At 34.7% G+C, this 14399-nt stretch overlaps 1 long non-coding RNA gene across 1 annotated transcript; it reads left to right on the top strand.

The window, feature by feature from the left end:
- Positions 1–1068: 1068 nt before the first annotated feature.
- Positions 1069–5924, top strand: LOC147497850 (uncharacterized). Its single transcript, XR_015195273.1, has 8 exons — positions 1069–1203; positions 2235–2509; positions 3220–3295; positions 3573–3605; positions 3706–3759; positions 4399–4641; positions 4743–4859; positions 5752–5924. It is a non-coding gene; the product is annotated as an uncharacterized LOC147497850 (long non-coding RNA).
- Positions 5925–14399: the final 8475 nt, after the last annotated feature.

The following is a 14399-nucleotide window of genomic DNA, read 5'->3' as shown; positions in this document are numbered from 1 at the left end:
CACACTTTTTCATAAAAGTTTGGATTAGGTGGCAAGCAAAAGTCTTGATCAAGAAAATCAAATGGAGCATTTAATCATACAAAGTCTTGATCAAGAAAATCAAAATGGAACATTTAATGAGATGGTTGGTTTAATGATGTGGTAGATTAACGTGGAGTAGGGATGCAGATGGATAGCCGAATATCCGAATCCGATTCATATTCTTATTTGAAAAATAGGATATTATCCGAAATTTTCGGATATCGGATTCGGATAAATTTTCCCATCCGAACAAGTTTCAGATACGGATGTGGATGCTGGTACTATCCGTCGGATAATATCCGAATCCGATTTAATTAATATAAATATATTATTATATTAGAACTATAAATGCAAATGTACTTGTAAATTTAGTTTAGGGCTTCTTTTGTTCCTCAAATCTAATATCAACACTGCCACCACTCCTCTTCTTCCTCAAGTTCTCAAATCTTAACGCTCCACCACCGCTCCTCTTCTTCTTCCTCAAAGCACCACCACCATGCAATCTCCAATTGTAAATAATGCAGAGAACCAAAATTGTGGGTTTGCTCATTCATAACAATCAAAGATATTGGTTGGAATTGGGGAAAACTTCTTGAGGGTGACTGCAAAAAGGTTCAGTGCATTTTCTGCAAGAAGATAATCAAGGTAAAGGTCTTTCAAGATTGAAAGCACACTTAAGCCGATCTTTTAGTGAACATTGTAGCCTATTTGGTTACCAACGATGTAAATAGTTGTCTTAGAAGCACAAGCAGGAGATAAAGACTTTAAGAAGTTACATGATTCGCCGGATCTGTATGAACAAGACTTTTGGTCTTGGGTGAAGTCGAAGCTTGGTGAATTTGAAATTCACACTACATCATAATAGGATGTTTGCAACACGCACCTTTTTTTTATTTGCAACGGTTATTTACCATTAGTAAGTTTCCAACGTTAAATAAGCATTGGCAATGTTGTAAAGCGTTGCTTTATTTTGGTAAATTTCCGGAATTAATTGCTAACGCTTAAAAAGCATCGGAGAAGTGTTACAAATTAAAACGTCAAAATTTCGCGAAAGAAGGAACGAAAAAAATCGAAATATAAAACATAACTTTCTTTCTCTCCTCTCTCTCTCTTTCACCGCTGCATTTCAGGATCCAACTAATTTTCGCACTCCTCAAAACTAACTTTCGGTGGATTAACCAGGTTTGTCTTTCTTTCTTCAAACCTTTAAAGTTCTAGCTGTTATTCAATTTTTTAGACTGGTTGTTTCGTTTGAATTAAAAATGAATGGTATTTGACAATAATTTTCTTCTGATTTCTTATTTTCTTTCGATTTTGGATAATTTTGGATGCTTAAGTGAGTAATTTAGTTGTTTTCAGGCATAAAGTTTTGTTCTTTTAACACTTTCTTCTTAAAAATTTGAAGTTGGTGATGTTAAACAACGGTTTCTTGGGATCTTTTTGACTTTCAAATAGATTGGGATGATAAGTGGAGGTATTTGTAACATTCAGGGTATAAAGTTTTGTTTTTTATGTGAAAAAAACTGCTTAAGAATTTGGTGATGTTTAAAAATAGGTCGCTCTATTGTTCAACAAGGTACTCCCATCTGTATTTTAAATTTGTTCTCAGAATAGGGTTGGGTGCTTAAGTTGGGGTGTCACAAACTTTCGGGTATACTAACTAGTATATCGCGAGATGTTCAAGGGTGAGCTCTCCATTCATCGACAGTGAGTGGAGATAATGAATTGCAAATGAGGTTTACAGGAGGAAAGAGAAGAGAGGTGAGGAAGAAGAAAGGAGATGGGTAGGAGAAGGGGTTTCCACACTTTTACAGTACTCGAAGTCGTCAAACCTGATTTGAGGGTGAATGAAACTGAGGGAGGGGGACTAAGAGAGAAGGAAAAATGGAGGAAGATGAAGGGGAAAAAAAATCAATAAGACAGGAACCTGGACAGTGTTTTTAACCTCCCCCCATCCAAAAAGAACTCGCTACGCTTCTTTTGATAAAGTCTTAATTTCTGCACAGCTTTTATTTGATTTGAATGTTTTTGATTATTTACAAGATATTTCTTTTGATTGATTTTACTTTTGAAGAGGTTTGGGTGTATAACAGGGGAATTGTCGTAAGTTCTAGGTTTAAAGTTTTGATTTTAGGCTATAACTCTTGGAATTCCTGTTTGATCTGGGTGATTCTTATCAAGGCCTTTTTGTTTGTGATTTATTGTGCTGTCAGATAGTTTTGGCTTTTGGCGTGCTCAAGTAGGGAATTTTGCAAAGTTATAGCTCTTATGTGATCCTAAGAGCTCCAAGTCACTATGTTTTATGGGGGCACTTTTACATTCCAAGTTTGCCAACTGTTTGTTACTCCGGTGTAGATTGAAATTAATTATTTGGGGCAGCATTACTATCATTCCAATCTGGTAAGGTTGATTGGGAATTGCATTGAGGATGGGGTCTTGCTACTTCACCAACCTTCTCGTCCTGCTACTTCACCAACCTTCTCTGCTGGTAGTACTACTATACTTTTTCTGTTTTTAGTTCAATGAATATATGTGATGTTGTTTTTTTTTTTTTTTTTTCATGATAATGTGAGTGGGTTGTTGATGAAGTATATTATTATAAGTGTTTGATGAATGGGGTTTTATAATAATGAGTTATTCTTCATGTTTCTTTCATGTCTGATCTTGTAATGGTATATTTGGTTTGTTTTTTTATATGAAAGGGGCATGCTCATAATGTTTTTTTTTACTTGTTTCTTTCATGTTATGGGAGATATATATATGAAGTATATTGGTTATGGGTATGTTTTATTACATGTTTGTTTTGGTTTTTGATCCAACGTTTCTGATGGGTTTTTTTCATTTTTTGGGTTATGATTATGTTGTTCGATCATGTTGTAGTGGTACTGATATTTTGGGGTTTCTTCATATATCATAATATCTTTGTGTTTCTGATGTTGGGGTTCTTTTATTATCTAATATATCTCTGTTTTGGAGTTTCTTTCATGTGATTCAAGGTTTTTGTTGTATCTGAACTCATATGGAAATGGTATATTATTATTCATCTTGTTATGCTAATGGGTTTTGGGGTTGTTTTCATTTTGTCAAATACCTTTGTCTTTTGTACTTCTTTTTTGTGAGTCAACATTTTTTTTGTATATGACCTTGCATTGTATGGACTAGTTATCTGATTCTACATTGTTTGAGATGGTGTGGCAGGTGATAAATCATGGGATACCAGAAAAATTATGGGAAGACTGGTTTGGGGGTTTCATGTCAGGTTTGGGTTTCAGATGTGAGTTTCACATTCGCGTTGGGTCTTTGATCAAAAATGACTGGGCATACTTTCTTGATTAAAAACTGTTTCATAATAGGATTGACCCTGTATTTTTATATTTTGGCATCCTGAAATTATACAACATCAAATGTTTTGCTTCCTTAATTGCAAATATGGATGGTGTTGCATAAGAGGGTAATGTTTCATTACAATAATTTCTTTAATTTTTACTTTTGGGTTCTAATTTGGGCATTTTTCGGGTGCATAAAATATTGTTCGAGTTCCTTCATTTCAGATGTGGCTTTCTTAAATGAGGGAAACGAATCAGGTAACCCTAAGCTAGCTTCTTCTTTCTCCTCTATGTATCTGGTTTCTATGTCTAGTTAAATTCTATGTAAACCTTAACAAATTGGTTGTCTTTTTCTAAGGGTTTGGTTAATTGAGTTTTTGGTTCGCATCGCAGCAGCTATACTGAATTAAAGGTTTGTTTGTTACTTTTCCTTTTAGTTGATGATTAATTGGCTTGTTTTGATTGGGTGTTAACTGTTGGGTGATTCAATATGGCAGAGAATTTGTTTGTTGAAATTCTTCTAAGAACAAATTATTCTTGTTCTTCGTTTCTTTGAGTTTGGTACAATCTTTGCATTGGTTTATGTCCTGATTTTTGTTGGTGGCTGTATTTGTTCACTTCGCTTCCTTGGTTTTTCGACTCAGCGTTATGAAATTTTCAGTTAGATTCTTCATTTCTTTGAGTTTGGCACAGTCTTTGCATTGGTTTATGTCCTGATTTTTGTTGGTGGCTGTATTTGTTCACTTCGCTTCCTTGGTTTTTCGACTCAGCGTTATGAAATTTTCAGTTGGATTTAGTATGGTAATATCGCAACTGATATCTCTAGTATGGTGATTGTTCCTCTTCTTTTGGGAAGGGAAGAAAATGATTGGTTACCGAATGGTATGCCAATTTAGTTACAATATCCCTGTTGATGGGTCTAGTTGTGTTTAGCTCTGTATAAGTCTGAAAAGGTTATCTATACTCTTCACTATGTTAAATGATGCACATGACTCATTTAGTAGGTACCTGTGCTTTCCTCACAATCTGACTTCCATTCACAATTTTAAAGGTTTCCTGTGATAATCGGAATGTAAAGTTAAGGGGAAGAACTAGTTCTAAGGTTAGAGATTGGGTCGCTGCAATTAATGATGTTGTATTAAGGCCACCTGAAGGATGGTGTCACCCCCATCATTTTGGCTCTTTTGCTCCACCGAGGGGTTTGAGTGAGGACGGTAGTGAGGCATAATGGTTTGTGGATGGTCAAGCAGCATTTGGAGCAATTGCTTCATCAATTGAGGAAGCGAAGTCAGAGGTCTGTTTCCTTTAGCACTGAGTGTTTGAATTAAAAACCATTCCAATATTTATCTTTTTGTTTAATCAGAAAAGTTTCAAATGTTTGAACGTTCATTGCAGATATTCATTATTGATTGGTGGCTGTGTCCTGAACTGTATCTACGACGTCCTTTTGATGCACATGGGTCATCTCGACTCGATGCTTTAACGGAGGCAAAAGCTAAGCAAGGGGTTTAGGTGTTTTTTGTTCCTTACATCTTTAGACCCATCCTTTTCTATATGCTTTGGGTATTAAAATGTATTGCATCTTTTTGATAAAAATAATGGTCATATATGTATATATGAGCTGGTAAGTTGGCTACGTGGTACGTTCATTCAAGAGGGTGCCAAATAGGAGAGTGGGGTCAACGGGGCTTCATGTTTTATATAGAATAGTGGATACTTAGATAGGTGTCACTATGGTGTACACTAGTCTTTTGGTGAATCCTTGAGAGTCTGGTCCCAAGGTCTTGGGATGGAATGCCACCTTTATCAGAGGTTTTTTTTAAAAGGTTTAGGGAAAATAAAATTGTAACTTTATATTTGTAAAAAATATTGTTTCAATCAATAAGATCTCGCGCATGTCCATCTTAGAAATATCAGATTTTGTCTACATTTGAACATCATAAGTTATGAAATTTAAAAAGAATGAAGGCAACAATTGTTCGCACTGCTAAAATAACACTCTTTGCCCCATGAACGTTGTGCCTTGTTCTTACATGCTTTCCACCTGTCACTTGCTTTGTCTGACAACATATCCTAATAGGTTGTTTAACCTTGATTTTGTTGTAGGGAACAAAACAGTCCGGGTTTTGTTTTGTTTTTCTGTAAACGTTTTTATGTGGTTGTGTATACACAATGGGGAAGAATTCAAATATATGAAAGCAATTCATTGGCCTTAAAACAAATTTTCTCGAATTATGTTGTCTTATGTTACTTAACTAGAACATATAAAGGTTGCACCATCCATTTTCTCATTTGTTCAACTTCTTACTTCCTTTAGGTGGATTTTCGAATATTTAATTAATTGCATGAGTTTAATTAGTACTATTGTATTTCTAAGTTCATTATTTGTTTTGTGAATTTTTAGGAATTAGATGGACTTTGTGGAGCCGCACTAGGATTTCATCACCAATACTTGGTATTGCAATGATTCGAGATTGCTTGGAAAATCATATTGAATATGTTACCTTTATTTGTAAATATGAATTTGTAACTCTTAGAAAATATTTTGAAGTTATATTGCATACATTGTTTAACGAATATTCTTTTTTTTTTTTTTTTTTGTAGTCTTTTGCTTGTGTTTGCTATTATTTACTTGTCAAATGGTATGAAAATGCAATGGGGACTTTATTATGGAATTGAGATGTTTGTTTCAATATAGAAATGAGATGTTTGTTTCAATATAGAACAAGTAGTGTTATTTTTGCAGGTTAAGTGCGTCCTAATAAAATGGGGCAGGTTTAGCTGATCAGTTCAGGCTTAGAAGCGAACAATTTCTCTTTTATTTGCAGCTTAAAGTTGACCATTTGCTGGTTCAAGAATCATACATTGTAAGATTGATAGTTGGATCAACATAACTCTATTGTTTTGGCATCTCGATTCAAATTACCATTTTACAACTATATATAACAATTCTTCCATTTCTTTAGTATCTAACGAATTATCAGCATCCGGCCTCCTCTCTTGAGCTTGCTTTACAAGGGGAGCAGTCACATCAGTCAAAAAGTTGTGTCTTTAAGAGCCACAAGCTTAATCTCTCTTGAACTGAATCTCCAATTGTAAATAATGATCGGACCGGATATTATCCGATATCCGAATCAGATATCAGATATAGGATTCGGATACTATTCCATACATCCGTCGGGTAGGAATTTGGATTTGGATGTGAATGACAAATTTCATATTCGGATTCGGATGCAGGCATATCCGAATCTAAACCTATCTATCTACACCTAACGTGGAGGAAGGAAAATGAAGCATTCTCTTATGATTAAAAAGGGAGAGTCTTCAAGGCACACATACTTTACTCCTTAGTTTTTTTTTTCCTTTACTCCATTAGAGAAAGTTTTCAGTTTCTTTCAAAGTTTCTATTTTCTAGTTTTCTAGTTTGTAATAAAAACTTTGTACTAGTTTTCATACTAGCAATCTAAATAAAATCTTTTTGTAAAAGTAGGAGTTTTCTCATTGTTTTCTTCTATCTCTACTCTTATAATTCTAATTAAAATTCACAAAATTAGGAACATGAGCTAAAACCCTCCCTGATGGAGGGTTAATGAAGCTCATGTGAATATCATAATCCATTTTAGGAGGCTTGAATCATTGCTTAGGAACATAGGGTTTATTTCACATCCACTCACAAAATGACATTGATCGACCAAGTTTGGAGTTTGGATCTCTAAACAAGGTCGCGTACGCAACCAAGGTGACACTGGGTCTAGTCACGCGTGCGACCCACTAGAAAAATTAGACTTTAAAAATTGAACGACTGGTATGGAATAAAACCAGGAATTGGAATGGTATTTCATAGATGAAATACTAATTCAATTCCTCATGCTAGCAGGATGCACTTAGAGATAGGTGTATTTTGTTATGGATCAACACTCGCATCCATTCCGAGTTTGTCTATGAACTCAAGACAGATTAGAGACAACAGTGACTAGGTTTTCTAATCTATGGTAGCTAGGTTTGCATGAGTAGATTAACTCTCCACCCCTCTTCCTATTTTTTTTCTCTCTCTTTTGTATTAAGCAAAATTTGAATAACTAAATGTTTTAGTAATTTGATATCCAAGTAACTTAGGAAAGAAATTTAATTAAATCTCAATCAAAATCTTTATCACATCAGTTCCTTAGAGAGTTAATTCCAGTGAACTGTGAATAAGTGTTCTAGTCTTTGGGTTTGGGACAATTCCCTTGCTCAGATTATATTTCAACGTGCACGTGAGTGAGGTAACTTGAATGAGTTGTATTTGTAGCATTTTGGTTAATTATGTGTGTAATAATAATGAATTAATTGTATTTTTGTGCTTTTACAGGTTTTCACAATGAACGTAAAAATGAGGATAAAGCTAATATTTAAGCACAAAATAGTGTGTTTACATGAAGTATTCCGATTTAGCCCATGTGAAGCTCCATGAATTCTGACAAAAGCCCGAGACTTAAATAGGACATTTCCAGGTCAGAACAGGGTTAACGTGCCAAAATATGTCAAACTTCCGACAAGCATATCTTTTGAACCTGGACTCCAATTTTGGCAAATGAACCATCAGAACGATCAGTGCGACGAGCTCTATCTAATGTCAAATTTTGTAGAAAATCAACTATCGGACCTGCCACTGGTAAGAATACGTGAACCCACTATACGAACCCACAAAATTTGATTCTTTATTAGTGATCAAACTCACACGTCAAGCTTCATTATTGATTTAGCACAACTCAAGTTGCATTAGGGTGATGAAGGACTTTTGTGCACACATTTGCATAAAAGTCTTGATTAGGTGGCAAGCAAAAGTCTTCTTCAAGAAAATCAAATGGAGCATTTAATCATACAAAGTCTTGATCAAGAAAATAAAAATGGAATATTTAATGAGATGGTTGGTTTAATGATGTGGTTGATTCACGTGGAGGAATAAAAATGAAGCAATCTCTTATGCTTAAAAATGGAGAGTTTTCATGGCACACATACTTTTACTCCTTAGTTAGTTTTTTTGTTTTCATGTTTTACTTCCAGAGTAAAAGGTTTTCATACTTTTACTTTTGAAAAATTTAAGTTGTGTAAATCTTTCAATCTAAATTTTAAATAAAATCCTTTCTAGTATCATCTTTTCTTCTCTTCTACTTCTTGTTTTTGTCTCTTTGATTAATAGAATTAGGATCATGAGCTAAAATCGTCCCTGGTGGAGGTTAACGAAGCTAATTTGAGGATCAGGCTCCATTTTAGGAGACCTGAATTATTGCTTGGAGGTTGATAAATGTAAAAACTAATAGTTTTACCTACTCTTAACTAATTATGCTAGGAATAAGTAAAACTAAAAGTATTTACACTATAAGATCAAAGTTTTATTCTTGTTTATCATGCAATATGTGGAGCAGAGAATTTGTTCCAATCTTAGTTTCTTAAAAGTAAGTTTCACTAGTTTAATCAATTCTAACAAAATTAATGAGAGTAATGGATTGTAATTATCCTAATATGGTGATTGAACTAATTAAGATGTTCTAATTTATAATGTGACAATTGAATACTAAGATGTGAATATAGAGAAGGGATTATGGGGATTTCATTCCACTTTGATTGATTCCTAATATGCTAGTGTAGATTATTGTAATCCTAACCAATAAAGTTTAAGTATTTGATCTCTAATTATTCATGGAAATCTCTACCAACTAATAATTAGCATATGAGGAAGTTTAACCCATTCTCATGGTTAATAAACTAACCTACTAGAGTGAAACTCTTAAATAAGCAATAATTCTAACTAACACATCAAGTCTTCATCAAAGCTTCATCAAATCCCTCTAATTGGGGTTTAGCTCAGATTCATCAGACTATCATGAATAGAAGAATAAGAAGAAGACATCATTGAAACAATATAATTTGGCTTTATTAATGTAATGGAAGAGAGACTAAGAATTAAAAACTATATTAAAAACTACGTACTTGAATAATTAACTAAGTCTATGAATTAATAACTAAGTTCCTAGATGTCTAAGAGTTTGACCTTAGTCTTCTTTATATAGGAGAGGGTTAGGTCTACAATTTTGTGTATGGGCTTTGGAGCCATGTTTTGGGTCATGAAATCAAGCCCAAAACCTAATTACATATGTCTAAAAAGGGATTCTATATTGGAAATTACTGCAACAGCCTTTTCATCTACCCATGATTCTTTTATTGGATCAAAGCCTAGACCATAAGAAAGTTCTTTCTGAGCAGGTCGTTTTGACATATAATGGACCCAATTCCGAGGTTTGAGTCTAAAGATACGGCCTGTGGAAGTTTTGTTGACTTTTATGCTTTATTTATGCCTGCGTTGACTTTGACTTTTCAGCTTTGACCGGGCTTTAAGAAGGCTTTTTCTCCTTGAATCTTTGCCTTTAGTCATAGAACTTCTTACCAACCAACCTTTACTCCTTTCTCTTGCAAAAGTGACATGTTTCTTCACATATTTGACTCCAAGACCTGAAATACAGAAAAACACATAAATAGTACTAACTCTTATTTATTATACACATAATTAGTCTAAATGTAATATTATTAAAGAGTTAAAACTACATTTTTGGGCTCTTATCAAACCACCCCCAAACAGCATTTTGTTTGTCCTCAAGCAAATATGAGAAATTAAAATAAGTGACCAAAAATGGAGTTCTAACTAATCTCGTTTCACTGAGTGCGATTGCATTGACCATATGCAACAAGGCCTTAAACCACTAGGAATTCCCTAGTGGACGAGTTATAACCTCGTGAGAGTTTTCTAGATAAGGTACTCACAAACGTCATCTATACTACAACGACTAAGAAATAAAAATTAATGATTCCTTATTTATTCTCAGATATCTATACATTTCACTAGCATTGAATACAGAATAATCAATTGAAAACCTAAGCTAATACGTGCATAATAATCAATCATCTACGGATAAACATATATATAATCAACTATGCTATGAAATGTAATAATAGGTCTGTTTCTGAAACTTTGGAATTACGTCCTTAAATAGGTCCTCACATATATGTCAAGACAAAAACACTCTGATTTTTCCACTCAAGTTTCGCTCACTCCAGTGTGTGGTGGGCACACTTTACCTTATAATCTCAATGACATATAAGGAAGCCAAAGTCGATCAAACACATCTGCAACTTACTATCACACTACCCTATTCCTAATTGAGATAGAGGTCTTTATTAGGTGTTGCGGGGATTAGGTGATGGTTTAAGAAGGAAGAAAATGGATATTCAAAAAGAACAAGTCTGAGATAATAGAGTCTTCATATTATATAAATAGAGAAAACCCTATTCTTACTTTGCTTTTACACTTTGTTTCCAACCTTAGCCATTTTTTTCTTTTTCGTTTGGCTTTTGACTCCTTTGATTATGTTTTTGGAGTTATAACTTTTTATTTTATTTATTTATTTATTTCTTTGGATGGAAACTTTCTTTGCTTTTCTTATTTGAAGCAACTAACAAATTCTTGGTTTTCCACAGGTATTTCTCTTTTCTTTTCTTCATTTCATCTCTATTCTCATACTCATTCAAAAATGGGTAGGCTGATTTTTATTTTGTTTTGTTTCTTATAAAATGGTAAAGGATTTGTGGTTTATGAAAAGGCTAAAGAAAGGCTCAGAGAGGCGACTAGCGGAAATAATTTCATATAGGTTTGAATTTCTGGCTATATCGATCCAAAAAGGGCCTAAATTCTCATTTAGGATATGGTATAGTGATCAAGCAAGTGGTCGTGTGATTTCTCTATTCGGAATTTATTTATCTTTTGTGTCATTTCTCAAATATTTCACTCATATAAGGATTTAGGCTATATTCTCACAGGATTTGTAAAATAAGTACTCTAGTTTAGATTTCAAAAACTTACTGCCAATACAAACATAGTTGCTCATGCAATATATTTATGGAAAGATGCAATGACTATTACCTACATATTAAACTAAATTTCTAAAAACTATTCTAATTTAAAAGCTACCATGAAACTTCTAGACTAATTGCTTATATATATATATCCTAATAGGTGCCTTAAATTATGCGTGTTTCTATGTCACCCCCAAACAAAAGCATGTTTTGTCCTCAAAATATAGAAATAAGAAGAATATGAAATACCATAGAAACGCGTGAAAATTTTAGAGCACCTGCAAAGAAAATTTATAACATACTAATATAGATAAAGAAAAATAGACGCAACTTTATATGAGTTCCACCCGTTATGGGGATAACAAGAATTAAATTGTTTGGGACATAAACAGACACTAACAAAAAATAAAACTTACCTCATATCCATTATTATACACTACTAAACTCCTGGAAGTGAGTGCAGAAGAACACAAAAAAATAGAACTGGAGTTGCGTTAAGGTGAAGGTCGGGCGCGCTTTTATTAGGCTATGGAAAGGTGTGAGCGCGCTCAAGCTTGACAAGAATCCCAGTACCTTAGGGGCGGGCGCGCTCTGAGTATAGGCAAAATAGCGGACGTGCGTGCTCCGTGTACTAGAAGTTCTCTGAAGTGAAAGTGAAAGTGAAAGTAAAAGTGAGGCACAAAGTGAGAGGTGTGGTGTTAAGTTGAGAGATCAAGAATAGAAAGACCAAACACCCCACCTCCAAACAAATTTTTGCAAACATAGTTTAGAAAATTTGTTTAAACACGTGGGTCTTTTAAAGTCAGATTCCCGAGACTTGCTAGATTACTATTGTTATGGTTTTAATTTTTTTTTTATTTTTTTATGAATAAGGTTTAAAATAAAGGAAAAACAATAAAACAAGAAAGACATAAATCACTCCATAGAGAAACATGACTAAAAAAACTGAGAAAACATGCAAGAGTGGAAATCGTGAATTGTTTTAAATGTGGACATAAGATCTAGTACTTACAGCCACACACTCCAAAGGGAGGGCCCGGTTACCTGAATGGTGCACTACCAAAATATAAGATTGGAATGGAGTACACCGAAGAATAAAATGAGTATTTTATAGTCAGATACTCGAGACTGTATCTAAAATATGATATTAACATGCAGTTTACCATATATCAACAACCGAAAAAGTTTGGGGGGGGGGGTCTTTCCATAAATAATTAACACGAAATGCACCCCCAAACAAAATCAAGCACCAAGACTTCTTACAACGTGGCCAAGCGGAATGAGAGTAAATACTGATAGATCTAGAACCTAACATAGAATGCAAAGTTTCTTTTTTTCTTCAACGAAAGGGTGGCCAAGTGAATGATTGTGAGAAAATGGATGGCTGTGGAAGAAATGGTGGATATGGATAAGTTTTTGAAGTAAGGAATGGAAGAAAGGAGAATGTAGGTTTATCACAAAACTCATTGGTGGTGTAGGTTGGTATAATCACACAACTGAAAATGAAAGTATCAGGGGGCTCTTTAGGTAGTATTTTCTTACTAGGAGAGTTTAGAAAATCATGAAGCACAGGAGAAACAAGAAGGTCAAGTGCAAACTCAAGGTTCCTATGAAAAGGTGGAAGGCGGGAAACATTAATGGAAGGTGAATAAGTGACAGGATGATGTGAGGTGGGTGAATGGTACTCAGCTAGAGCTCTTAGGTCTAGATCATCAGAAGCTTTTGGATATGCAAGACATTCTTCAATAGGTGGGATAGAAAAATCACTGGGATAGTGGGTGAAAAATTCTTCTTCTGTCATGGCGTCAAGGGAGGAATGGATATCAATAGGAGGGGACTCGCGAGGTGGCAAAGAAGAGTTGCAAAAGAGCTGAAGGAAATCTTCCTCGATTTCATCTACTTCCAGGGAGTCATCGTCAAAGTCGAAACTTCCGAAGGATAGGAATTTGTGAATCTAATTCTCAGGAAGCATGTTTTTGAAATAATCTTGAGCTAAGCTCTCGATCATGCTAACTTCCCCATCTATAGACGAATTGGGTAACTGCTTCATCATTTTGAAAACATTTACCTCAACAAAAAGATGGCCAAAGGACATGGACATCGAACCATCACGGCAGTTTATGAGCGTGTTGGTAGTAGCCAAGAAGGGATGCCTTTAAATGATATGAACAGAGTCATTAGCGACTTCTGTGTCTAAGATAACGAAGTGTGCTGGGTAGTAAAAATCATGAACTTTAACCAACACGTTTTCAACTACACCCTTAGGATACTTAAGAGAACGATCAGCTAATTGCAATGTTATTTTAGTTGGTTGCATCTCTTGTAGACCTATTTGTTTATATAGATAATAAGGGAGTAAGTTAACACTCGCCCCTAGGTCTAATAGCGTAGTCATCATGTGGGTATCCCCCAAGGTGCATTGTACAGTAGGACGACCAGGGTCCTTGTACTTAACGATCCCATTATGTTCAGAAAAAGTTAGAAACTGTTCAGTTAAAAATGCGTCTTTTGGTATATTTGTTTTCCGCCTAGTAGTGCACAACTCTTTTAGAAACTTAGCATGCTGTGGCAACTTTTTAATAGCATCATGAAAAGGTAGGTTTATCGTTAGATTTTTAAAAACTTTCCTAATCTCATCAAAGTTTGTATCCTTGTGCAACATGGCTAGTCTCTGGGGAAACGGTGGGTTCTCTCTATACTTAGCATATAGATCAATAGGAATTTAAACCTTGGCCGCTTTCCTCCTTGGTTGAGGTTTAACCAATACCTCTATAGGAGTAGGATCTTCAGTTACTATATCGGTATCCAATAATTTTTCATTTTGAACGACCACAGGTGGTGTATTAATAGGCATGGTTACGGCGTTATCAACTACTATACCAGAACAGAGAGTGGTGATGGCATTTAACTCACCTATGTTAAAATTATCATTATACCAGTTACTTCAACGGCTATGTTTGGCATTTTAGGATTAGGTATGGCTTTACCTAAAAATACACCTTTTGGTAGGGCTTTCTCTTGGGTTAACTGCTGTATGGAATGATTAATGGATTGTAAAATCTGTTGGTTAGCTTGCATGTAGGCTTCGAAACGATCTAGTTGTGAAGGTGTAGTGGCCACAGGTGGTGTGACTAGAACTATCACACGTTGATTATTAACGGG

This window comes from Coptis chinensis, chromosome 5 (assembly GCF_015680905.1).
Source record: "Coptis chinensis isolate HL-2020 chromosome 5, ASM1568090v1, whole genome shotgun sequence".
Lineage (NCBI taxonomy): Eukaryota > Viridiplantae > Streptophyta > Magnoliopsida > Ranunculales > Ranunculaceae > Coptis > Coptis chinensis.
The sequence above is the reverse complement of the archived record's forward strand: the minus strand, read 5'-3'. Positions and strand labels throughout refer to the sequence as shown.